The sequence below is a fragment of the Lepidochelys kempii genome, chromosome 7 (genome assembly GCF_965140265.1).
Source record: "Lepidochelys kempii isolate rLepKem1 chromosome 7, rLepKem1.hap2, whole genome shotgun sequence".
NCBI classification, from domain to species: Eukaryota; Metazoa; Chordata; order Testudines; family Cheloniidae; genus Lepidochelys; species Lepidochelys kempii.
Window position 1 is genome coordinate 50,552,062 of NC_133262.1, and position 24,200 is coordinate 50,576,261.

At 46.7% G+C, this 24,200-nt stretch overlaps 1 protein-coding gene across 4 annotated transcripts in view; it reads left to right on the top strand.

Moving 5' to 3' along the window:
- BSN (bassoon presynaptic cytomatrix protein) overlaps window positions 1-24,200 on the top strand; it is a 465,957-nt gene that overhangs the window by 418,287 nt on the left and 23,470 nt on the right. The window lies entirely within an intron of this gene.

A 24,200-nucleotide genomic window follows, 5' to 3' on the forward strand; every position in this document is an offset into this window, starting at 1 on the left:
CAACGCAAAATGTAGATTTCAGTGAAGATACTAGTGTGTTTTTTGCGCAAAAACCTGACTTTTTGCCCTAAAACTGGCAAGTGTAGACATAGCCTAAGAGTGCCAGCACCTGGCTAGACAGTGTCCGGAGACGGCCACACAGCCCACGGGACCTGGCGCCATGGAGACATGTCGGCACAGGGTCTCTGCTTTGCAGATCAACAGAAGGGACTCGCTGCAGACTGTGCAGGGGCTGACACAGCTCAGAGGTGACCCAGGTGCTACAGGCCTCTGACTGGCTGCTCGTTAAGCATTGAGACAAGGCCAGCCACTTCAGGTGAACCATAAGGTGGCCTTGTGGTTCACCAGGAAGAGCTGCTGTTTCTGGAGCTGGGGGGCTACAAGCTGGACTGTTGAACAGCTGTGTCCCCTCAGTTCTCCAACCGGAGTGTCGTTTACACTGCTTCGCTGTGAGAGCAACGACTCCTGGCCTGCTCACAGCCAGCCTCCAGCATGTAAATTCCTCCCAGATACACTGCGGAGCAACACCACAAAATCCCAGTCCCAGACTTTCCCCTGGAAATGTGCTGTTTTGTACTGCCCCGCACCCTCCTGGACAATACAGGCCCATAGAAAGTCCATCGTTTTATGAATAGAAAATGGTATGCACAAACCCGGTTATCCCAAATGGAATTTCCAAAACACTTCAATTCAAACACTCAGGTTTAGATAAAACAATAAAACAAGTGTATTAACTAAAGAAAGATTTTAAGGGATTACAAGTAATGAGGCATAAAAGTCAGAATTGGATACAAAGAAATAAAAGGTAAAATGCAACTAACGCCTAATTTAATAAGCTAAATACATTCATAGAATCATAGAATATCAGGGTTGGAAGGGACCTCAGGAGGTCATCTAGTCCAACCCCCTGCTCAAAGCAGGACCAATCCCCAATTTTTGCCACAGATCCCTAAATGGCCCCCTCAAGGATTGAACTCACAACCCTGGATTTAGCAGGCCAATGCTCAAACCACTGAGCTATCCCTCCCCCCAAAGCGAATCTCTCTCACACCACATGTTTTAGCAGTCTTACTGGTTGGACTCCTTTCAGCGGGGACCCCTCCCACCGTTCAGTGTTACTTTCCATGTCTTTCAACCATTGTTGATTCCGTGAGCAGAGAGAAAGGGAGGAATATTTTGGGGTGTCCATTCCCCTTTCTTATAGCTCTCTGTTTTTTTTGAAAACCACCTCCAGCTGAGGTTCAGGCAACAGAAAATCTGTTTGGACAGGAATCTAAAGCTGTTCCTTTGTCAAAATGTAAATTTTTACCCACATCCTCTTTCCTGCCAAAGAATGGCCAGTTAGCCAGGTGATGGTCCATTTGATCCTGTTGACATCTGGCGGAGGCATCAGTTTGCCATTTGTCTCTGAGGAACCAGTTTGTGGCTATTTTTCCAAACTTGGAACATCTCAAAAACATCATATAGTAGAATCTCATAACTTACATACAACGATGTCACACAAACTTTACCAGGACAATAATGATCAGCAATTATGAGTTTTCAAAGACATACTCACAAGGCATACTTTTTACAAAATTTATCATAGTCTTTTAAAAGGGTGAACATAGGGGGACAGACTGTCAGAAGAGTCGCTGCTGGCTCTCACTGTGTTGAATGTCTGGCGGCCGGAAGTAAATTAGATGGGAAGGACAAGATCAGGAAAATGGGGCAGTATTGAACCTGACTCAAGTGACGGGGTGGAGGAGACCAGAGCCACAGGGGAAGCTACTTAGTGAGAATTTGATCAAAGGACCTGCCGGGGGATTGCTAATGAAGTCCCCACTCATGCTGAGAAACAGGTAGGTGGCACTTTGCGGACTTGTGCCCAACCTGATGGCATTCCCCCTGCCAGACAGTGGGACACTGGGCCCTGCCCTGCTGGACAGACCAGGCCAGAGCTCAGCACTCAGCAATGGAGACCCAGCTCCTCCTGCTGCATTTGTGCCAGGAAAGGCTGCGCTGACCCCAGTGCCTGAGTCCAGCAGAAGGTCCTCTGCTGGGATTGTGCCTCACTAAGTCCCTCAGAAGAGCGGGGCTTAGGCCTCTCGGCTAATTCCCCAGTCTGGCACTTCGACTTCAAAAGGATCCCACAAGAATTCTAAAAATTAATACTAGCCACTCCCAGTTTATATTAAACTCCCAGGTTACAGCTTTTCTCTGACCTTGGATTGGTAGATGCTGCCACCACCCAAGTGTAGAACCCCTTTGAGAGCCCAGGAACACGCACTTGGGAATTCCTTCCTCTGGGGTACCATCAAGCCCTTTCACCGCCACCGCCACCCCTCCCCGCATCTAAGGAAGAGCTGAGAAAGGGAAAAAAAGGAAACTGGCTGTTGCCACCAGCTAATTAAACATGTGAACAAACCTCTTCAGACACAAAAATCCAATTCTGTTCTTTAAAAAGAAAGAAAATACATCTGGGAACTCAGGCTATTGCTAGAGTTTAAAAGAGCAACTACAAGAATTAATTACCAAGAAGAGCTTTCTTGAGGTCCAGCTTAAAGGTTACAAGCAAAACAAAAGCACCTATGGTTAGCACAGAGGGGTCACAAGCCATAACGAAATAAAAGGGATAAACCTAATTGCATCTTCCTAGACATTTCCTGATCTACTTACATACCTGGGCTTTTAAATGAGTAGTTTCTAGATATGATACTGATGATTTTTCATACCTGGCCCAAGCTTCTTACAGCATAGCTGTTGTCCTGTCCACCTCTCCCTGAGAGAACAACAACACACAGGCAAAAGGGGAGTCTTTTTTCAATTTTAAAAAGTTCTAGCCTTCCCATAGGCTCTTTTGGCCAGGTTCCCACTCACTTCCTTTTACCTATGCATAGCAGTGAGACTTTTTAGCCCTTTATAGGTAGAGCAATTAGAGAACAGTTACTAAAAGGGATTTTATAGCTACTGGCTGACTGGGTGTCCATAAAAGGGACCTACCTCATCCCTTCATTTATCACACGCCCCCCAAATCACAGACAATGTTGGCCAGCCTGGTTCAGGTCCACGCCATCTGGGATTTCTTCCTGGAGGTTTAAGAAAACAGAGTTAATAAGATACATGCACAATTGTCTGTAATACGCAGCCAAGCCCAAGAAGTATTCGGCCTGCTTCTTTGACTTAGGGATGGGCCAATTTTGAATAGCATTTACTTTAGCCTGTAGGGGGTTGATAGTTCCTTGACCCACCTGGAGTCCAAGGTAGTTACCCTGTTTAGGCCTCTGACATTTTTTTTGCCTTAACGGTTAATCCTGCCTCCCTTATACTCCAGAAGACAGCTTGGAGGTGTTTCAGGTGTTCTGCCCATGAATCTGAGAATATAGCCACATCATCAAGGTAGGCTACTGCAAATTCTCCAGATCCCACCGGAAGGTTATTTACCCGTCTCTGGAAGGTGGCAGGTGCATTTTGCAGTTCGAAAGAATGAATGAAGCACATTCCAGTTACATTATATTCACAATGATTAGCATATTTTCATAAAATCATATGGAGCACAACACCACACTTAGTCCTTTGCCTTCTCTTCTGCTTCCAGTCTGGCCAGCTCTAGTTTTGTAGCTGCCTCACTGGTAGTCATTTTCTTGCTTTCTTGTGCTTATTTCCCACACCTGAAATAAAATAGAAAATAACAAACCAGTAACCACTTTGTCTGTTCTCCAGCCACCACACTTAAAACTCAGTTAAAATCACTACCAGTGTCTCAAAGCAATCAGCTGTGCACGGATCCTGCTCAACTACGCCACTGTGACGGGTTGGGTCACAGAAACTCCTTCAAGACTGTTACTAGACATGCTGGGATACCACTGAGAATAAACCCCCCTGCCAGAAAAGGCTTCCCGGCACGCCCATCTTGCTGAGGTAGACACACCAGTTGGCTCCAGCAGACCAAGAGGTTGGGCCACGCCCTCCTGCAGTTCACAGAAACTAAGATTCACTTAGCTCAGGGGCTTCTCAGTTAACAGGGACTTTCCAAGCACCCAGTATTCAGTCTGAGAGTGTAAATCCTGAATATGTCTGTTTTACTCTGTATAAAGCGTATACAGGGTAAACTCATAATTGTCCGCCTTCTATAACAATAATAAAGAGATATGCACAGCTGTTTGCTCCCCCAGGTATTACTTACTCTGGGTTAATTAATAAACAAAAGTATAAAAAGTAGGATTTAAGTGGTTTCAAGTAATAACATAGAAAAAAGTAAGTTGTGAAACAAAACAAAAAAAAACACATGCAAGGCTAACTTAATACACTAAAAACAACAAGGAGTCATTTTTTGGGGCATAAGCTCTCTCAGACCTTGGGAGACAGGGCAGTCCTTGCTTACAGACAGCCCCCCAAACTCACCAGCAACTACACACCACACAATAAAAACACCCAGGAACCAAGCGCTGCAACAAACCCCGGTGCCAACATTGCCCACATATCTATTCAAGGGACACCATCTGAGGACCTAACCACATCAGCCACACCATCAGGGGCTTGTTCACCTCCACATCTACCAATGTGATATATGCACATGCCAGCAATACCCCTCTGCCATGTACATTGGCCAAACCGGACAGTCTCTATGCAAAAGAATAAATGGACACAAATCTGACATCAGGAATCATAACATTCAAAAATCAGTAGGAGAACACTTCAATCTCCCTGGTCACTCAATAACAGACCTAAAAGTGGCAATTCAACAAAAAAAGTCAAAAACAGACTCCAACGTGAATCTACAGAACTGGAATTAATTTGCAAACTGGACACCATCACATTAGGCCTGAATAAAGACTGGGAGTGGCTGGGTCATTACAAAACCTAAACCTAAATTTCCCCCATACTAATTTCCCCCTACTTTCAAAACTTCTTGTCAACTGTTTGAAATGGGCCACTCTCATTACCACTCCAAAAGTTATTTTTCCTCCCTTGGTATCCTGCTGTTAATTGAATTGTCTTGTTAGACTGACCTCACACTAGGTAAGGCAACTCCCATCTTTTCATGTATTTGTACCTGCTCCTGTATTTTCCACTCCATGCATCTGATGAAGTGGGTTCTAGCCCACAAAAGCTTACGCCCAAATACATTTGTTAGTCTCTAAGGTGCCACAAGGACTCCTCGTTGTTTTTGCTGATACAGACTAACACGGCTACCACTCTGAAACCTTAATACACTAAGGATCTAGTTAAAAATATTAACTTCTCACCTTAGATGTTATCTCAGGTACAATCCTTTTCAGACCAACATTGTAGTTTATGGCCTGGGCCCAGCAATAACTCACACCCCCATAGTTACAGTCCTTTGTTCCAGTTTCTTTCAGGCATCTCTTTGGGATGAAGAGGCCATCTCTTGAGCCAGCTGAAGATAAAATGGAGAGGCTTCCAGGTCCTTTTATATTCTCTCTTGTGGGCGGAAACCCCTTTGTTTTTCTGTGCAAAATCACAGCAACAAGATGGAGTTTGTAGCCACCTGGGGAAGTCACGTGTCCATGAATGATTCAGCTTTTTGCAGGCCTACACCACTGTATACATGTTAGTTTGAACATGTCCAGGAAAGCTCAGATGTGGATTGGTGTCTCCCAAAGTCCATTGTTAGTTAAGTATTCCCAATTACTTGAATAGCCCCTTCACAATATATTGGCCAAACCTCCCTTATGTGTTTCCTACAGCAAACACTTCAAATACAAGCACAGAGCCAATGCTCATAACCTCAGATATAAAAATGATACATGCATACAAAAAGGATTAATATATTCAGTAGATCATAACCTTTGCAAAGATATGTTACATGCCATATCGAGCACAAAGCATATTTCAGTTAGATTATATTTATACTTATAAGCATATTTTCATAAACATTGTGACAAAGTTCCTCCTCTACCTTGGTGGGTCTTGGGCTTATTGGTAGATTTGCTCGCCTTGGAGCTTCACGACAGCCGTCAGTTTGGCCATTTTCGTGAACCCACAGTCCAGGTCAACTCCTCCTGTGTCTGACCAGGAGTTGGGAGGTTTGGAGGGAACCCAGGCCCGCCCTCTACTCTGGGTTCCAGCCCAGGGTCCTGTGGAATGCAGCTGTCTAGAGTGCCTCCTGGAACAGCTATGCAACAGCTACAACTCTCTGGGCTACTTCCCCACAGCCTCCTCCCAACACCTTCTTTATCCTCTCCATAGGACCTTCCTCCTGGTGTCTGATAATGCTTGGTACTCCTCAGTCCTCCAACAGTATGCATTCTCGCTCCTAGCGCCTCTTGCTCCCAGCTCCTTACACATGCACCACAAACTGAAGTGAGGTCCTTTTTAAACCCAGGTGCCCTGATTAGCCTGCCTTAATTGATTCTAGCAGCTTCTTGATTGGCTGCTGGTGTTCTAATCAGCCTGTCTGTCTTAATTGTCTCCAGAAGGTTCCTGATTGTTCTGGAACCTTCCCTATTACCTTATCCAGGGAAAAGGGACCTACTTAACCTGGGGCTAATATATCTGCCTTCTATCACTCTCCTGTAGCCATCTGGCCCGACCCGGTCACAACATATAGGGTTCAACATCATAGTCAGTATGTGCAGCTTTCCTCTTGGTGTCTTCTTAGGGAAAGGACCCAGAATATTAACAGCTACACACTGAAATGGAACCTCAATGATGGGGAGTGGCTGGAGAGGGGCCTTGACCTGGTCTTGGGGCTTTCCCACCCTCTGGCACACCTCACAAGACTGGACATAGGTAGAAACATCCTTTCCCATTCCCTCCCAGTGGAATGACTTTCCCAAATGGTCTTTGGTCCTATTCACCCCAGCATCGCCACTAGGGTGATTGTGGGCTAAGGTCAAGAGCTTTACCCTATACTTAGCTGGAACTACTAACTGTCTCGGAGGATGCCAGTCCGCCTGGTGTCCACCAGAAAGGGTTTCCTTTTATAAGAGTCCTCCTTCAACAACAATCCTAGATGTATTAGAAGAACTGAGAGGCAGTGGGTTGTTCTGTGCCACCGTCCAAGCTTCCTTGAGGCTTTCATCCACTTCCTGCTCTGCCTGGAACTGGTCCCTTGATTCTGGAGACATTAGTTCCTTGCAGGGTTGTGGACTTGGTCCCACTGAAAGCGATGCATGTGATGGGGGTGTCTCCATAGACTGTGAGCCGCTCTCCACTGGTGCACTAGGTTGTGTTTCAGTCTCCAGGTGAGCTTCTTGCCCCGGTTTAGCTGCTGCTTCAGGTGCACGCTCTGTGGCACCCTTTGGTGCTGGCTCTCCTGACTCTGGTGGGGTTGCAAACACGGGCTCTGGTGCTGACAGCTCTGCCAGTTCCGATCCTCGGGCTGGTTCTAGCTGGGTCCAAGGAACTGGATCTACAACTTCTGCCACAGACTCTGGTCTGGGGTCTGGTCTCACCACCTCTGGCTGGGTTCCCAGGCCTATGATATCAGAGGACACAGACTGGGTCCTTGTAGGAGGCTTAGGAATGGAGTTAGGTGTGGAGCCTGTTTAGCCTGGCTGTGGGTAACCCTTTTTGTTAGCCTCACATGGTTGGCTAAGTCTTGTCCCAGCAGCATGGGAATGGGATAATCGTCATTGTCAAGGTTCCTTCCCCACTCTGAACTCTAGGGTACAGATGTGGGGACCTGCATGAAAACCTCCTAAGCTTACTTTTACCAGCTTAGGTTAAAACTTCCCCAAGGTACAAATTAATTTTACCCTTTGCCCTTGGATTTCCACTGCCACCACCAAACTTTATCTGAGTTTACTGGGAAACGTAGTTTGGACACGTCTTTCCCTCCCAAATCCTCCCAACCCTACCACCCCACTTCCTGGGGAAGGTTTGGTAAAAATCCTCACCAATTTGCATAGGTGACCACAGACCCAAACCCTTGGATCTTAGAACAATGAAAAAGCATTCCGTTTTCTTACAAGAAGACTTTTAATAGAAGTAAAGGAATCACCTCTGTAAAATCAGGGTGGTAGATACCTTACAGGGTAATTAGATTCAAAACATAGAGAATCCCTCTAGGCAAAACCTTAAGTTACAAAAAAGACACACAGACAGGAATAGTCATTCTATTCAGCACAGTTCTTTTCTCAGCCATTTAAAGAAATGATAATCTAACACATACCTAGCTAGATTACTTACTAAAAGTTCTAAGACTCCATTCCTGTTCTGTCCCCGGCAAAAGCAGCATACAGACAGACACAGACCCTTTGTTTTTCTCCCTCCTCCCAGCTTTTGAAAGTATCTTGTCTCCTCATTGGTCATTTTGGTCAGGTGCCAGCGAGGTTACCTTTAGCTTCTTAACTCTTTACAGGTGAGAGGATTTTTCCTCTGGCCAGGAGGTATTTTAAAGGGGTTTACCCTTCTCTTTATATTCATGAGAGTCATAGACTGCAAAGGTCCATATTCCTGACCAGCCCTTGTACTGGACAGGCAACTTGGCTGTAGGTTGCACTCTCACTTGGGCCTCTGGGTTGATGAATCTGGGGTCCACCAGGGATTGGTGGATAGCGGACACCTGTGCTCCAGTGTCTCTCCACGCAGTAATCTTCCTCCCACCCACACTCACACTTTCACCCTATGTCAAGGCAAATGCCTCCCCCTTCATTTATCACAAGGCCACACTGGTCCTCAGTATTTCCTATTGGCTACTGAGGCAGCTTGCCACTCAGTGTGTTGGCTTCTGTGGGTCCCATTTTCAGCGCCTGATTCTCCCCATGAAGTGTATGGGGTGCCCAGGCCAAATGGGGCTGTGGATCACACTGAGGACAGCTTGCCCAAAAGCTAGACATTGCACTGCTGAGCACAGTCGCCAGCTTCCAATGGTCCCCAGGGCTGCTCAATCCCCTGCTCCACCCCAGGCCCCTTTCCCCACCTGACCCCTGACCCCCAAACCCCACCCCACCTCTTCCTGCCCCCACTCCATCTAGGGTTGCCAACATTCCAATTTTAGAAAACTGAACACCCCTGCCCCACCCCCTGGCCTGCCCCTTCTCCGAGGTCCTGCCCCTTCTCCAAAGCCCTACCCCCACTCACTCCATCCCTCCTCGCTCTGTCCCTCGCTCATTTTCACCACACTGGGCAGGGGGTTGGGGTGGGGGGGTGAGGGAACCAGCTGGGGGAGTGGGCTCTGGGAGGGAGCTTGGGTGCGGGAGGAGGCTCAGGACTGAGACATGGGGTTGGGGTGTGGGAGGGGCATGGGGTGCAGGCTCTGGGAGGGAGTTTGGGTACGGTAGGGGACTCAGGGCTGGGACGCGGATTCGGGTGCAGGAGGAGGTGCAGAGCTGGGACAGGGGATTGGGCTGCGGGACGAGGTGTGGGGTGCCAGCTCTGGGAGGGAATTTGGGTGTGGGAGGGGGCTTTGGGCTGGGGAGGTGGTTGGGGTATTGGAGCAGGTGAGGGGTGAGGACTTTGCGAATTAGGGTGCAGGAGGGGGTTTCAACCTGGGGCAGGGGGTTGGGTTGCAGCAGCGGGTTTGGGTTGCAGGCTCTGGGTGGTGCTTACCTTAGGCAGCTCCCAGAAGCGGCCAGCATTTCCTTCCAGCTCCTAGGCAGAGGTGTGGCTAGGTGGCGCTGCATGCTGCCCCCATCCTCAGGCACTGCCCCCGCAGCTCTCATTGGCCACAATTCCTGGCCAATGGACGCTTCAGAGCTGGCAGTCAGTGCGGGGGCAACACACGAAGCCCCCGTGGCCGCATCTCCACCTAGGAGCCGGAGGGAAATGCCAGCCACTTCTGGGAGCCATGCAGAGCCAGGGCAGGCAGGGAGCCTGCCTTAGCCCTGCTGCACCGCCAACGGGACTTTTAACGGCCTGGTCAACAGTTCTGACCGGGGCTGCCAGGATCCCTTTTCAACCAGGCATTCTGGTTGAAAACCAGACACCTGGCAACCCTAGCTCTGCCCCAGGCCCTGGTCCCACCCCTTTTCCCAAGCTCCCCACCCCCGCCCCGCCTCTTCCTGCCCCAGGCCCCATCCCTACCCCTTCTCCCAAACCCCCCACTTCCCCTTGCCTCTTCCCATCCAGTCCCACCCCCTCCCCCAAGCACCCCATCCCCCCTCCTCCCCCGTGACTCCTGCATGCTGCGAAATAGCTGATTGCAGTGGGAGGGAGGTGCTGAGGAGGGTGGGGAGATCTGGCTGCTGGTGGGTGCTAAGCACCCTCTAATTTTTTTCCATGGGTGCCCTCAGCTTATGCTGCTGAGTCTAAGTCCCCTTTGTGGCTCTAGCCCTTGTAGACTGGAAACAAGCTGTCCCTTAACCTTCTCTTGGGCACACTGCCTTGCTTCGTCTCCTTTAGTCACTGTCAGGCTGCTTTCCCTGACCTGCAGTCTTTCTTACTGCTCTTTATTGAACCCTTCCCAATTTGTAATGTGTGGGCATCAGATCTGGACAGAGTGCCCAAGAAAGGTCTTACCAGTGCTGTAAACAGAGAAAATCTCCTCTCTCTATTCCCTGCGTATACATCCGAGGATCACGTTAGCTCTCTTAGCTAGAGCATTGCCCTGCGAGGTCATGTTCACCTGGTTTCTATTACGACCATGAGTCCCTTTCTGAGACGCTGTGCTCCAGGTCCTGGACCCTGTTGTGATGGGATCACCAGGGTGCAATCTGGGACCATGGAACCACTGTGCCCTCTTAACTCTCCAGCCTGGGCTGTCTCTCACAATGCTTTGCTAGTGACAAGCAGCAAGCCCCTCCAGGCGCTGTTATACTTAACACAACCGCACGTGGAGCCCCACAGCCAGCTAGATTGCATGAATGCTCCCAGAGCCACTCATGAATCACACAGAGAAAGGCACTAATCAAAATCCCCCAGCTTCCAATCTTGTACCTCAGGAACATACCATCTTGCACTGCTCAAGACGAGCAGTGCAAGTTTATTAATTGGTTCACCATTTCATCAACAGAAAGTGGATATACATCAGCCTTTGTAAACCTGAGCAAACACTCTTATCAAACACTTCAGGCAAACTCACTGGTAAAGATAAACAGTTAAAGAAATGTATTGACTACAAAAGATAGATTTTAAGTTATTATAAGTGATAGGCAAAAAATCAGAGTTAGTTACCAAAATAAAATAAAATATAAGCACGCAGTCTAAACTCTCAACTCTGTTAGACCGGGGGACATCTAGATTTAAGCAGTTTTTCTCACCCCACTGGATATTGCAGTCCTTAATATACAGATTTTATCCTTAAACCTGGGCTGGTTTCCTCTGTTGGAGTCTTCAGTCTTCTGAGTGTCTTTGTTGCTTGAAGCATAGGTGGGGGAAGAAGAAAGGCCAAGCATGGGGCCCTTGTGTTCTGTTTATACCCTTAATCCCAAGTGCTTGGAGAACACAAGTCCTGGGCATCCTATCCCAAGTGACCAGTGAGGAGACATTCCCATACTCCCACTATTCCTTCCCCAGTTTCCTCCTCTGGACCACCCTCTAAGACACATTTCTCTGTGCTCCCTAGAAAGGGGTCCGTCCCTTCTGCAGCTACAAAACTCTGCCAGCTAACAACTGGGACAGTTTCCTTGGTTACTGACAACATCTCTCCTGTCCCCGATCCTGAGGGCATGTTGCCTTCTGGTGAAAAGGTGCTAGTCTAAGCCCCTCCCATACTTGGAAACATGCTGCTTCCCTGTGTTACAGAGTCACAGTAATCCTCACCCACCTCAGTGGTTTCTGAGATTCCCACTGTGATGGCCTGGACACCCTGGGGTGTCACTTGGTGTGCTGGGATGCCACTGAGTCAGACTATTCTGCTAGCCTGGGCCCCCTTTTCGCCTGGTCTATCTGGGATAGGCTCCCCAGCCTTTTCCAGCCAAGCACGCAGGCACGGCCACACCCACCTCCACAGAAAGACAGAGATACGCTCTGGGAAGGCTCATCTTAAGGGGCTTGCCACAGCACCCAGGTGTCCACCCCACCCCCCGCTTGGAGTACAAACCCAAAATCATACGAAATTCGCCTCTTCCCTAATGTGGAAGAGGGTATGCACAATTTCTCTCCCCCCTGTTAGAAATCACATACACTGGGTTGTATTATAATCCAGAAATACATTTATTAACTATAACAGGTGTATTTTAAATAGTTAAGGAGGTAGCACACAGAACAAGGCACATTGTCTTGTCACCAAGTTAAAGAAGTATGGGCTGGATGAATGCACTATAAGGTGGGTAGAAAGTTGGCTAGATTGTCGGGCTCAACGGGTAGTGATCAATGGCTCCATGTCTAGTTGGCAGCCGGTGTCAAGTGGAGTGCCCCAGGGGTCGGTCCTGGGGCCGGTTTTGTTCAATATCTTCATAAATGATCTGGAGGATGGTGTGGATTGCACTCTCAGCAAATTTGTGGATGATACTAAACTGGAAGGAGTGGTAGATACGCTGGAGGGCAGGGATAGGATACAGAGGGACCTAGACAAATTGGAGGATTGGTCCAAAAGAAATCTGATGAGGTTCAATAAGGATAAGTGCACAGTCCTGCACTTAGGACGGAAGAACCCATTGCACAGCTACAGACTAGGGACCTAATGGCTAGGCAGCAGTTCTGCGGAAAAGGACCTAGGGGTTACAGTGGACGAGAAGCTGGATATGAGTCAGCAGTGTGCCCTTGTTGCCAAGAAGGCCAATGGCATTTTGGGATGTATAAGTAGGGGCATAGCCAGCAGATCGAGGGACGTGATCGTACCCCTCTATTTAACATTGGTGAGGCCTCATCTGGAGTACTGTGTCCAGTTTGGGGCCCCACACTTCAAGAAGGATGTGGATAAATTGGAAAGAGTCCAGCGAAGGGCAACAAAAATGATTAGGGGTCTGGAACACATGACTTATGAGGAGAGGCTGAGGGAACTGGGATTGTTTAGTCTGCAGAAGAGAAGAATGAGGGGGGATTTGATAGCTGCTTTCAACTACCTGAGAGGTGGTTCCAGAGAGGATGGTTCTAGACTATTCTCAGTGGTAGAAGAGGACAGGACAAGGAGTAATGGTCTCAAGTTGCAGTGGGGGAGGTTTAGGTTGGATATTAGGAAAAACTTTTTCACTAGGAGGGTGGTGAAACACTGGAATGCGTTGCCTAGGGAAGTGGTGGAATCTCCTTCCTTAGAAGTTTTTAAGGTCAGGCTTGACAAAGCCCTGGCTGGGATGATTTAATTGGGGATTGGTCCTGCTTTTGAGCAGGGAGTTGGACTAGATGACCTCCTGAGGTCCCTTCCAACCTGATATTCTATGATTCTATGACATTACTAAGAAAATAAAACAGATCACGCAAACTAAGTTTAAAACACTAAAGAAAATAGTTACATGTGAGTTCCCACCCTAAATATGACCCTTCCAGCCTGGGCCTAGTTCTTTCCCCCTGTTCAGTCTTAGTTGTTTCCAGCAGTCATCTTGCATGGGGTAGCAGGTGAGAACTGACTACCCGGATTACCTCACTCCCCACCCTTAAATAGGATTTGCATAAGGTAAGAGTCCTTTGTTTCCTAGTTTAATCCCACCCCCCTCAGCTTCTCGTGGAAAAGTACAGAACTCAAGCTGGGTTCCAGAATCAGGTGACATGGTTACATGCCTCTGTAGGGCCCTTGTAGCCTGTCAGGGTTCCCTCCTGTCAGGGTTCCTTCCCCACTCTGAACTCTAGGGTACAGATGTGGGGACCCGCATGAAAGACCCCCTAAGCTTATTTTTACCAGTTTAGATTAAAAACTTTCCCAAGGCACAAATTTCACCTGTAAGGATATCAGAGGGCCAATCTACCCTGGCAAAAATATCTGTTAGTGCTTTGCACACACTAGTATCATAGAATCATAGAATATCAGGGTTGGAAGGGACTGCAGGAGGTCATCTAGTCCAACTTCCTCCTCAAAGCAGGACCAATCCCCAACTAATAATCCCTACCAGGGCTTTGTCAAGCCTGACCTTAAAAATATCTAAGGAAGGAGATTCCACCACCGCCCTAGGTAACGCATTCCAATGTTTCACCACCCTCCTAGTGAAAAAGTTTTTCATAATATCCAACCTAAACCTCCCCCACTGCAACTTGAGACCATTACTCCTCGTTCCATCATCTGCTACCACTGAGAACAGTCTAGATCCATCCTCTTTGGAACCCCCTTTCAGGTAGTTGAAAGCAGCTATCAAATCCCCCCTCATTCTTCTCTTCTGAAGATTAAACGTCCCCAGTTCCCTCAGCCTCTCCTCATAAGTCATGTGTTCCAGTCCCCTAATAATTTTTGTCGCCATCCGCTGGACTCTCTCCAATTTTTCCACATCTTTCTTGTAGTGTGGGGCCCAAAACTGGACACAGTACTCCAGATGAGGCCTCACCAATGTCGAATAGAGGAGAACGATCACGTCCCTCGATCTGCTGGTAATGCCCCTACTTCTACATCCCAAAATGCCATTTGCCTTCTTGGCAACAAGGGCACACTGTTGACTAATATCCAGCTTCTTGTCCACTGTAACCCCTAGGTCCTTTTCGTCAGAACTGCTACCTAGCCATTCAGTCCCTAGTCTGTAACGGTACATGGGATTCTTCCGTCATAAGTGCAGGACTCTGCACTTGTCCTTGTTGACCCTCATCAGATTTATTTTAGCCCAGTCCTCTAATTTGTCTAGGGCCCTCTGTATCCTATCCCTACCCTCCAGCGTATCTACCTCTCCTCCCAGTTTAGTGTGATCTGCAGACTTGCTGAGGCTGCAATCCACACCATCCTCCAGATCATTTATGAAGATATTGAACAAAACTGGCCCCAGAACCGACCCTTGGGGCACTCCACTTCATACCGGCTGCCAACTAGACATGGAGCCATTGATCACTAGCCCTGGTATTGCTTAGAGCTACTGCTTCCGGCCATCAGGTGGCAAAATCCATGAAAGTCAGTATGTACTGATTTCCTCTGTGTGTCTTTTTTGGGAAACGACCCAGAATATCCACAGCTACTTGCTGAAATGGAACCTCAATGATGGGGAGTAGCTGGAGGGGGCTTTGACCTGGTCTTGGGGTTTTCCCACTCTTTGGCACACTTCACAAGACCGGACATAGGTAGAAACATCCTTGCCCATTCCCTCCCAGTGGAACAACTTCCACAAATGCTCTTTGGTTCTGTTCACCCCAGCATGGCCACTAGGATGATTGTGGGCTAAGCTTAAGAGCTTTACGCAGTACTTAGTTGGAACTACCAACTGTCTCTGAGGATGCCAGTCTTCCTGGTGTCTACCAGAAAGTTTCTTTGCATAAAAGTCCTCTTTCTACAACAAACCTGAATCGATTAGAAGAGCTGAGAGGTGGTGGGTTGCTCCGTGCCACCATCCAACCTCTCTGGAGGCTTTCATCTACTTCCTGTTCGGTCTGGAACTGTTCCCTTGATGCTGGAGACATCAGTTCCTCATTGGATTGTGGACCTGGGCTTGGTCCCTCTGGAAGCGATGCACGTAATGGGACTGTTTCTGTTGACTGTGAACCGCTCTCCGCTAGTGCACTATGTTGGGGTTCAGGCTCTGGCTGAGCATCTTGTGTAGGGTTATCTTCTGCTGCCGGTGCAGTTTCGGTGGGGCCCTCTGGTGTTGGGGTTGCAAGCATTGGATGTAGTGCTGGCAATGGTTCTGGTGCTGGTTGTTCCACCAGTTCTGGTTCTGGGTCTGGCTCTGTCTGGGTCTCTGTGACTGGATCCACTACTGCTGTCGCAGACGTTGGCATAGGGTCCGGTTTCATCACCTCTGACTGGGCCCTGGTAGAAGTCTCCGGAACAGAGCTACGTGTGACAGCTTGCTTAGCCTGGCTGCAGGTGACCATTCCCACTCTCTTGGCTAGCTTCACATGACTGGCCAAGTCTTCCCCCAACAACATGGAGATGGGATAATCATCATAGACTGCAAAAGTCCATGTTCCTGACCAGCCCTTGTACTGGACTGGCAACTTTGCTATAGGCAAGTCAAAAGAGTTTGACTTGAAGGGTTGAATCATCACTTGGACCTCTGGGTCGATGAAGTTGGGGTCCACTAAGGATTGGTGGATAGCTGACACCTGTGCTCCAGTGTCCCTCCATGCTGTAACCTTCCCACCCAAACTCACAGTTTTCCTCTGCTCTGAGGGTACCTGGGAGGCATCTGGGCCTGAGGACCTTTGGTGTGACCCCGGTGCAATGAACTGTAATCTGTTGGGGTTCTTGGGGCAGTTGGCCTTTACATGCCCCAGCTTGTTACATTTAAAACATCGCCCAACTGACTAGTCACTGGGGCGAGGTGGGTTGCTGGAGAATGGTGTGGTGGGACGATAAGGTGTCTGGGGTTTTCCTTGGGGTGTAGATGGGCTGCCCCCAGTAGTAGGGTGTGGTCTGAGGGTGTCCCTTCTGGTGTCCGCTTAAACTGAGACCAGGGTTGTTCCTCTCTCCTCCCTCCACCTGTTTTATTCCGGTTTGCCCCACCTCTCTGGCAGTCTGGGACTGCTTGCGTTAATCAGCATAAGAAGCAAGATTTTCTGCTGAGTCCATTTTCTTATCCCATAAACACTGTTCTATATCATCATCGGACATATTCAGGAATTGTTCCTGAGCCATCAAATCACACACTCCTTCAAAGCCAGTGACACCCCTTCCTTCGACCCATTTAGCTAATAGATCCTTTATCTGGTTTACATAAGCCACATGACTTACTCCAGGCCCTCTCTTAAGGGTTAGAAATTTTACTCTGTAATTTTTAGATGTAACTTGAAATTGTTTTAAAATCAAATCCTTGAATTTATCATAGTCAGAAGCCTCATCAATAGGCATCTTGTTGAATATGTCCAGAGCTCTTCCAGTCAATTTTGCGACCAATGTGGTCATCTTGTGAGCATCAGGAATTTTATGGAGTGTGCACAGTCTCTCAAAGGTGAGAAAAGATTCAGCAATATCACTGGATTCATCATGCTGTGGACATAGTCGCTCCCATTGTTGGGGAAGGATTGTTAGGGTTATTCGGTATATTCTGCTGAGCCCTTGCCATTTCTATCTCCAGTGCATGCTTCCTCTCTTTTTCCCTCTCCTCCATTTCTTTTGCCTCCATAGCTCTCCTGTGGGCAGCTTCTTCTGCCTCCACCCTGGCTTTTTCTGCCTCCCTAGCAGCTTTTTCTTTGGCCGTTTCTGCCTCCCTAGCAGCTCTTTCTTTGGCCGCTTGTGCATCAATCGCCATCTGTCTGAGTTCTACCCATCTTTCATGTTCCTGCTGTCTTTCCTCAGCCTCAAATCTGGCTAATTCCAGTTTTTGTTGGACATTGCTTTCTGTCATCCTAGCCTCTCTGTGTTTAAACTAGCTATACCTGAGAGTTAGAAAGAAAAAAAAAAACCTGCTTGTGAATTCCCAATTCGCTGTACTGTAACCTGATACCTTTGCCTCCGATAGCTGTTCCCAGCCTACAGAAAAATCCGTTTGTTAAAAAAACTAACACCTCTGCCTCTAGGCAAATAGACAGAAAAAGCTCTAGCTGCTTTCAGTTAAAAAAAAAAACACACCTCTTCAGGTCTGTGCTTTTGGTTCAAAATGATCCCACCGCTCTGCCACCATGTCAGGGTTCTCTCCCCACTTGAACTCTAGGATACAGATGTGGGGACCCACATGAAAGACCCCCTAAGCTTATTTTTACCAGCTTAGGTTAAAAACTTTCCCAAGGCACAAATTTTGCCTTGTCCTTGAACAGTATGCTGCCACCACCAAGTGATTAAGACAAAGAACAGGAAAAGGACTTTTGGAGTTCCTATTTCCCCCAAATATTCCCCCAAGCCCTTACACCCCCTTTCCTGGGGAGGCTTGAGAATAAACAAGACGAGCACAAACTAGCCTTTGATTTTTAAGACCCAAAAAACCCAATCAGATTCTTAAAAAAACAGAATTTTACTAGAAGAACAAAAAAAGATAAGAGAACAACTCTGTAAGATCAGAATGGAAGATAATCTAACAAGTAGTCAGATTCAAAACATAGCGAATTCCTCTAGGCAAAACCTTAAGTTACAAAAAGACACAAAAATAGGAATACATATTTCCTCCAGCACAGCAAATTTCACAAGCCAAAACAAAGAAAACCTAACACATTTTCTAGCTAGATTACTTACTAACTTTACAGGAATTGGAGGGCTTGCATCCTTGATCTGTTCCCGGCAAAGGTATCACACAGACAGACAAAAGCCTTTTCCCCCACTCCAGATTTGAAAGTATCTTGTCCCCTCATTGGTCATTTTGGGTCAGGTGCCAGCCAGGTTACCTGAGCTTTTTAACCTTTTACAGGTAAAAGGACATTGCCTCTGGCCAGGAGGGATTTTATAGCACTGTATACAGAAAGGTGGTTACCCTTCCCTTTATATTTATGACATAGCCATTCTTCACAGGCTGACCCACAGGAAGATTAAACTCTTTTACAGTCCACTGTCCTTGTTGTTGGGCCATCCACGCTGTCTGGCTTTTCCATTGTTGTACCTGAAGTGTTAGCAGTGGCGTCATCCAAAGTAGCATAGTTGAAATACAGATACATAGACAACATTGCTAATTTCAGATACAGAAATGATACAAGCATACAAATAGGATAATCACATTCAGTGAATCATATCCTTTCCAGTGATATCTCACATGAGCCATCTTGCATAAAGTATATCTCAGTTATATCATATTCATATCATAAGCATATTTTCATAAAGAACTGCCTCCGCCTTCTCTGGGCTCCCCTCTGGGACACATCTCCCTTTGCTCCTTAGAGCGGGATCCGTCTCTGGTTCAGCTAACAACCTGGATAGTTCACTCCCTGGCAGGCACTACATCCCCATCCCTTCCTGAGGAGGTGTTGCCTCCAACTGCTATGCAGGAGCTGGTCTCAGCCAACCTCCCAGCTGCAAGGATGTGGCTTCCCCCTGCTGTAGAGGAATCAAGGAGGCTCTCTCCCATTCTCTCAGCAGTTCCTGAGACCTGACCCTTTCCGTTGGGGGTCCCAGCATAAAACTTCTTGCTGTGGGAAAATACCTTAACCTGAACCACACAGAAAAAATCATAACCAAGAAGCGGGTCAACTAGGAGGTGTTCCATTACCCCCACGGTTGAAACACTTTCCAAATCTTCCTATACCACATGGATTTTAGCTAGTGGTATGAGGAATCTGCTTTCATCGACCCCCACAATCTCTGCCAGCCAGGTAATATACTAGACTTTAGGACCACACTCTGCTTAACCAGAGAGATCTGGGTCCCTGTATCATTCTGCACCAAGTACTCCCTGCCATCAATTCTGACAACCTTAACAATGCTCCATATCTGGTTCTTCAGAGGCTAATCTCACAAAACCAATATGATAGATTTCAATCACCTCGGGGGGGTTTCTGTGTTGAGGACAGCAGAACTAACATGAGCTATTGGTTGCCTGCTTCCTCCTAGCACAGGGCATTCATTCCTCAGAAGATCGGTGGAATTACAATAGCACCTTTTGGGCTCTTATGCTTTTTACAGGAGATTTGGGGTGAGGGTTAGAGGAATGATTTTGGGGAGGTGAGCACTCAGCCTACCAGCCACCCTCTTTCTTTATAGGGATAAAACAGGATCCTCCCTTCCCACCATGTTAAAGCCCCTCTTTTGGTGGTTTGCTTTCAAGAGATGCCTGGGTCTCTTCAAAGGCATCAGCTAGAGATGCCATCTCATCTAAAGATTTTTACATTTTTGTCCCATAGACACAGAAATGCTCTTGAGCAATAAGATCAAATATTCCTTCAAAGCTTGTAACACCTTTGCCCCTCACCCATTTTCCCATCATATCTTTCATTTTGTTCACATATTCGCCATGACTCATACCAATATCCATCCCTCTTGAGATTCCTAAATTTAACGCTATATGTTTCAGGGGTAATCTGAAACCTTTGCAAAACATCCTCAATGGACACACATTTCATTGAACACACTTCGAGCTTTACCAGTTCATTTTGCAATCAGGGTAGGAACTCTCTTGGCATCAGGGATTTCATGCACTGCACACAGCCTTTCAAAGGTAGTCAGATATTCAGCAGTATCGTCTACCTCATTGTATGAATGGTCCTAATTGTGGATTTTTGGAGTGATGGGAATCACTGGGGTCGGTGGATTCTGGTTTTGCTTTTCTAGTAGGTCCAGTTGGTGTTTTCGCTCTCTCTCTTTCCTTTATCTCCAGTTCTTTCAGTTCCAATATTCTATAGTGCTCTCTCTCTCTCTCTCTCTCTCTCTCTCTCTCTCAAAGGTCCAACTTTGCAATAGCTTCACTGCATTCACTAATTTTCCTGCTTTTCTGTCCCTACTTCCCTTTCCCAAAATAAACAAACAGAAAATAACAAACCGGTAGCCTCCTCCTGACTGTTCTTAGCCACACTTAAAGCCTCATTTAAAATCTTTATGCCAGTGTACGAAGTGCAAATCTTGCTCAATACAACAATATCTGTATTTCACCCTGATTGCTGCACCACTGACGGGCTCCCCGGTGTGAAGCCTGGGACTGTGAAAGTGCTGTGCCCCCTTAACTCTCCAGCCTGGGCTGTCTCTCAAAATGCTTTGCTAGTGACAAGCAGCAAGCTCCTCCAGATGCTGTCATCACTCAGGACAAACACATGTGGAGCCCCACACCCAGCTAGATTGTATGAATGGTCCCAGAGGCACACATGAATCACACAGAGAAATGCACCAGCCAAATCCCCCCAGCTCCCAGCCTTGTACCTCAGGATATACCATCTTGCACTGTGTGACAGGTTGGGTCACAGAAACCCCCTTGGGACTGCCACCTGATGTTCTGAGACTACCTCTAAGCCTGTTTTCCCTGGCAGCTTGGGACTTCAGTACCTTGCCTGGTTGTGCTAAACATGCTAGCCTGCTACAAACACAGACCCAGATCTGAACCACATCCCCAAAAGTTGCAGGCTTAACTAAAAACAGCTTAAGAAGTGCTCCTGTCTCCAACACCCAGATACCCAGTTCCCAATGGGATCCAAACCCCAAATAAATCTGTTTTACTCTGTATAAAGCTTATACAGGGTAAACTCATAAATTGTTCACCCTCTATAACACTGATAGAGAGATAAGCGCAGCTGTTTGCTCCCCCAGGTATTAATACTTGCTCTGGGTTAATTAATAAGTAAAAAGCGATTTTATTAAATATAAAAAGTAGGATTTAAGTGGTTCCAAGTAATAACAGACAGAACAAAGTAAATTACCAAGCAAAATAAAACAAAAACACACAAGTCTAAGCCTAATACAGTAGGAAACTAAATGCAGGTAAATCTTCCCCTCAGAGATGTTCCAATAATCTTTTTTGACAGGCTAGTCTCGGTCCAGCAATCACTCACACCACTGTAGTTACTGTCCTTTGTTCCAGTTTCTTTCAGGCATATCTTTGGGGTGGAGAGGCTACCTCTTGAGCCAACTGAAGACAAAAAGGAGGGGTTTCCAAGAGCTTATATAGTCTTTTTCTTGTGGGTGGAAACCCCGCTCTTCTCCTGTGTAAAATCCCCTCAACAAGATGGAGTTTTGCAGTCACCTGGGCAAGTCACATGCCCATGCATGACTCAGTTCTTTACAAACACCATTGTTTACATGTTAGTTTGAATGTTCCCAGGAAAGCTACAATATGGATTGGCGTCTTCCAAAGTTCATTGTTAGTTAAGTACTCCCAATTACTTGAATAACCCCTTCAAACTATGTTGACCAAATCTGTCTTATGTGCTTCCTTCAGCAAACACTTTAAATACAAGCATAGAGCCAATGCTCATAACTTCAGATATAAAAGTGATACATGCATACAAATAGGATGAATATATTCAGTAGATCATAACCTTTGCAAGGATATGTTACATGGCATATCTAGCATAAAACATATCCCAGTTATGTCATATTTACACTCCTAAGCATATTTCTAAAAAGCATTATGGGGTGCAAGGTCACACACTGCTCAAGGCAAGCAGTGCAAGTTTATTAATTGGTTCACCACTTCATCAATGGGAAGTGGATATACACCAGCCTTTGTAAACCTGAGCAAACACTTTTATCAAACACTTCAGGCAAACTCACTGGTAAAGATAAACAGTTAAAGAAATTTATTGATTATAAGTGATAGGCAAAAAGTCAGAGTTAGTTACCAAAATAAAATAAAATAAAATATAAGCATGCAGTCTAAACATCCAACCCTATTAGACTGGGCAACATCTAGATTTAAGCAGTTTTTTTCACCCCACTGGATATTGCAATCTTTAATATACAGATTTGTTCCTTAAACCTGGGCCAGTCTCCTCTGTTGGAATCTTCAGTCTTCTGAGTGTCCTTGTAGCTTGAAGCATAGGTGGGGGAAGGAGAAAGGCCAAGCAGGGGGCCCCTGTGTTCTGTTTTATATCCTTAATCCCATGTGCTTGGAGAACACAAGTCCAGGCATGTCTGGTGGTCATTGCTGAATCACAAGATGAAGCAATATCCTGGTGTGTCTCCTGTGAGCGAGTCATTGAATTGTAACTCCTCTTCTGGACAATGGCTGGTGATGTCTGTTCAGCACCCACCCAGGTGTTGATTACCTCTTCCCTTGTCATTGTCTCTGGGGAGCTAGTATCTGGGTGCTGCCCAAACCCACAGCATGCAACACATTCTCATAACTTCATATGCATTAATGATGTACTTATTTAGATGGGACAGTGGGTTTCAGCAGATCATAACCTTTCCTATGATACCTCACAATTATATATAAATGAGGGGGTTACAGGGCGCTCCCCCAAGGTATAAAATGTCATACCTATTTGGTAGGGATGGCCTGCATTCTTTGTTCCTAGATGAATGCCGTTGCATTGAGCTGCATTAAGACATGTTGTTCAGATAGGATTAGTCTGCTGTAAGACATTTGACTCAGTCTCACACAAAATCCTAAATAAAAAATATAAGCACTATGCACAATCCGTGTAGCATCCTGGCAAGGTGGAGGCGCTGCAGCAGGTTAACAGGTCCTGGCTGGTCCTGTGGCTGCTTGGGCCAGAGTATAAAAGGAAGGGGAAGGACAAGATGCCTTCTCCTCATGGGGCTGGCTAAAGCCTCCACATTCTCCCCAGTCTTTTCAGTGGATTTACTTTGTGAGTGTTTGGGTAAAAAGCAAGCCCGGGCCAAGGCTGTAAAAGCACTGATGTCTATAGGGCTAGTTCCATTGCCTGCCTGGGGAACCCAGCTTGGTATCTTGATAGCTTTTTTAGCAAGTTTGGTTGTTAAAGATCACAGTGCTGATGTAAGGTTCTTAGACACCTGAAAGGCTTTTGACTTGGGACTGCATGACACTTTGAGTAAAAACTAGAATGATATAAAATGAACATGGCACATGATGAATGGATTAAATGCTGGCTGGCAGATAGGGCTCAAAATGGAACTGAGAATGGGGAATTGAGTGGGTGTGTGTTTCCGGTGGGTCCCCCAGGGTTTGGTTCTTGGCCCTATGCTATTTAACATGTTTATTGATGACCTGGAAGAAAACGTGTAATCATCATCGATAAAGTTTGCAGATGATCCAAAAATTGGGGGAGTGATAAATAATGAAGAAAACAGATCACTGATATGGATCACTTGGTAAATGGAGAGCAAGCAAATAATATGCATTTTAATACTCTATCCTGGGAAGCAGTGACTCTGAAAAAGATTTGGGGCAATGGTGGATACTCAGCTAAATATGAGATGCCTGTGTGACCGGTGGCCAAAAGGGCTAATGAAATCCTGGTGTGAGCGCTCTAGAATAGTGTGTTCAGTTCTGGAGTCCACAACTCAAGAAGGATGTTGATAAATTGGAGAGGGTTCTAAGAAGAGCCACGAGAACAGCCTCACCTCAGTCCCTGGAAAAATCATGGAGCAGGTCCTTAAGGAATCCATTTTGAAGCACTTGAAGGAGAGGAAGGTGATCAGGAAAAGTCAACATGGATTCACCAAGGACAAGTCATGCCTGACCAACCTGATTACCTTCTATGATGAGATAACTGGTTCTGTGAATATGGGGAAAGTGGTAGACGTGATATATCTTGACTTTAGCAAAGCTTTAGCAAAGCTTTTGATACAGTCACCCACAGTATTCTTGCCAGCAAGTTTAAAAAGTATGGATTGGATGAATGGACTACAAGGTGGATAGAAATCTGGCTAGATTGTTGGGCTCAATGGGTTCAACATCTTCATTAATGATCTGGATAATGGGATGGATTGCACCCTCAGCAAGTTTGTGGATGACACTAAGCTGGGAGGAGAG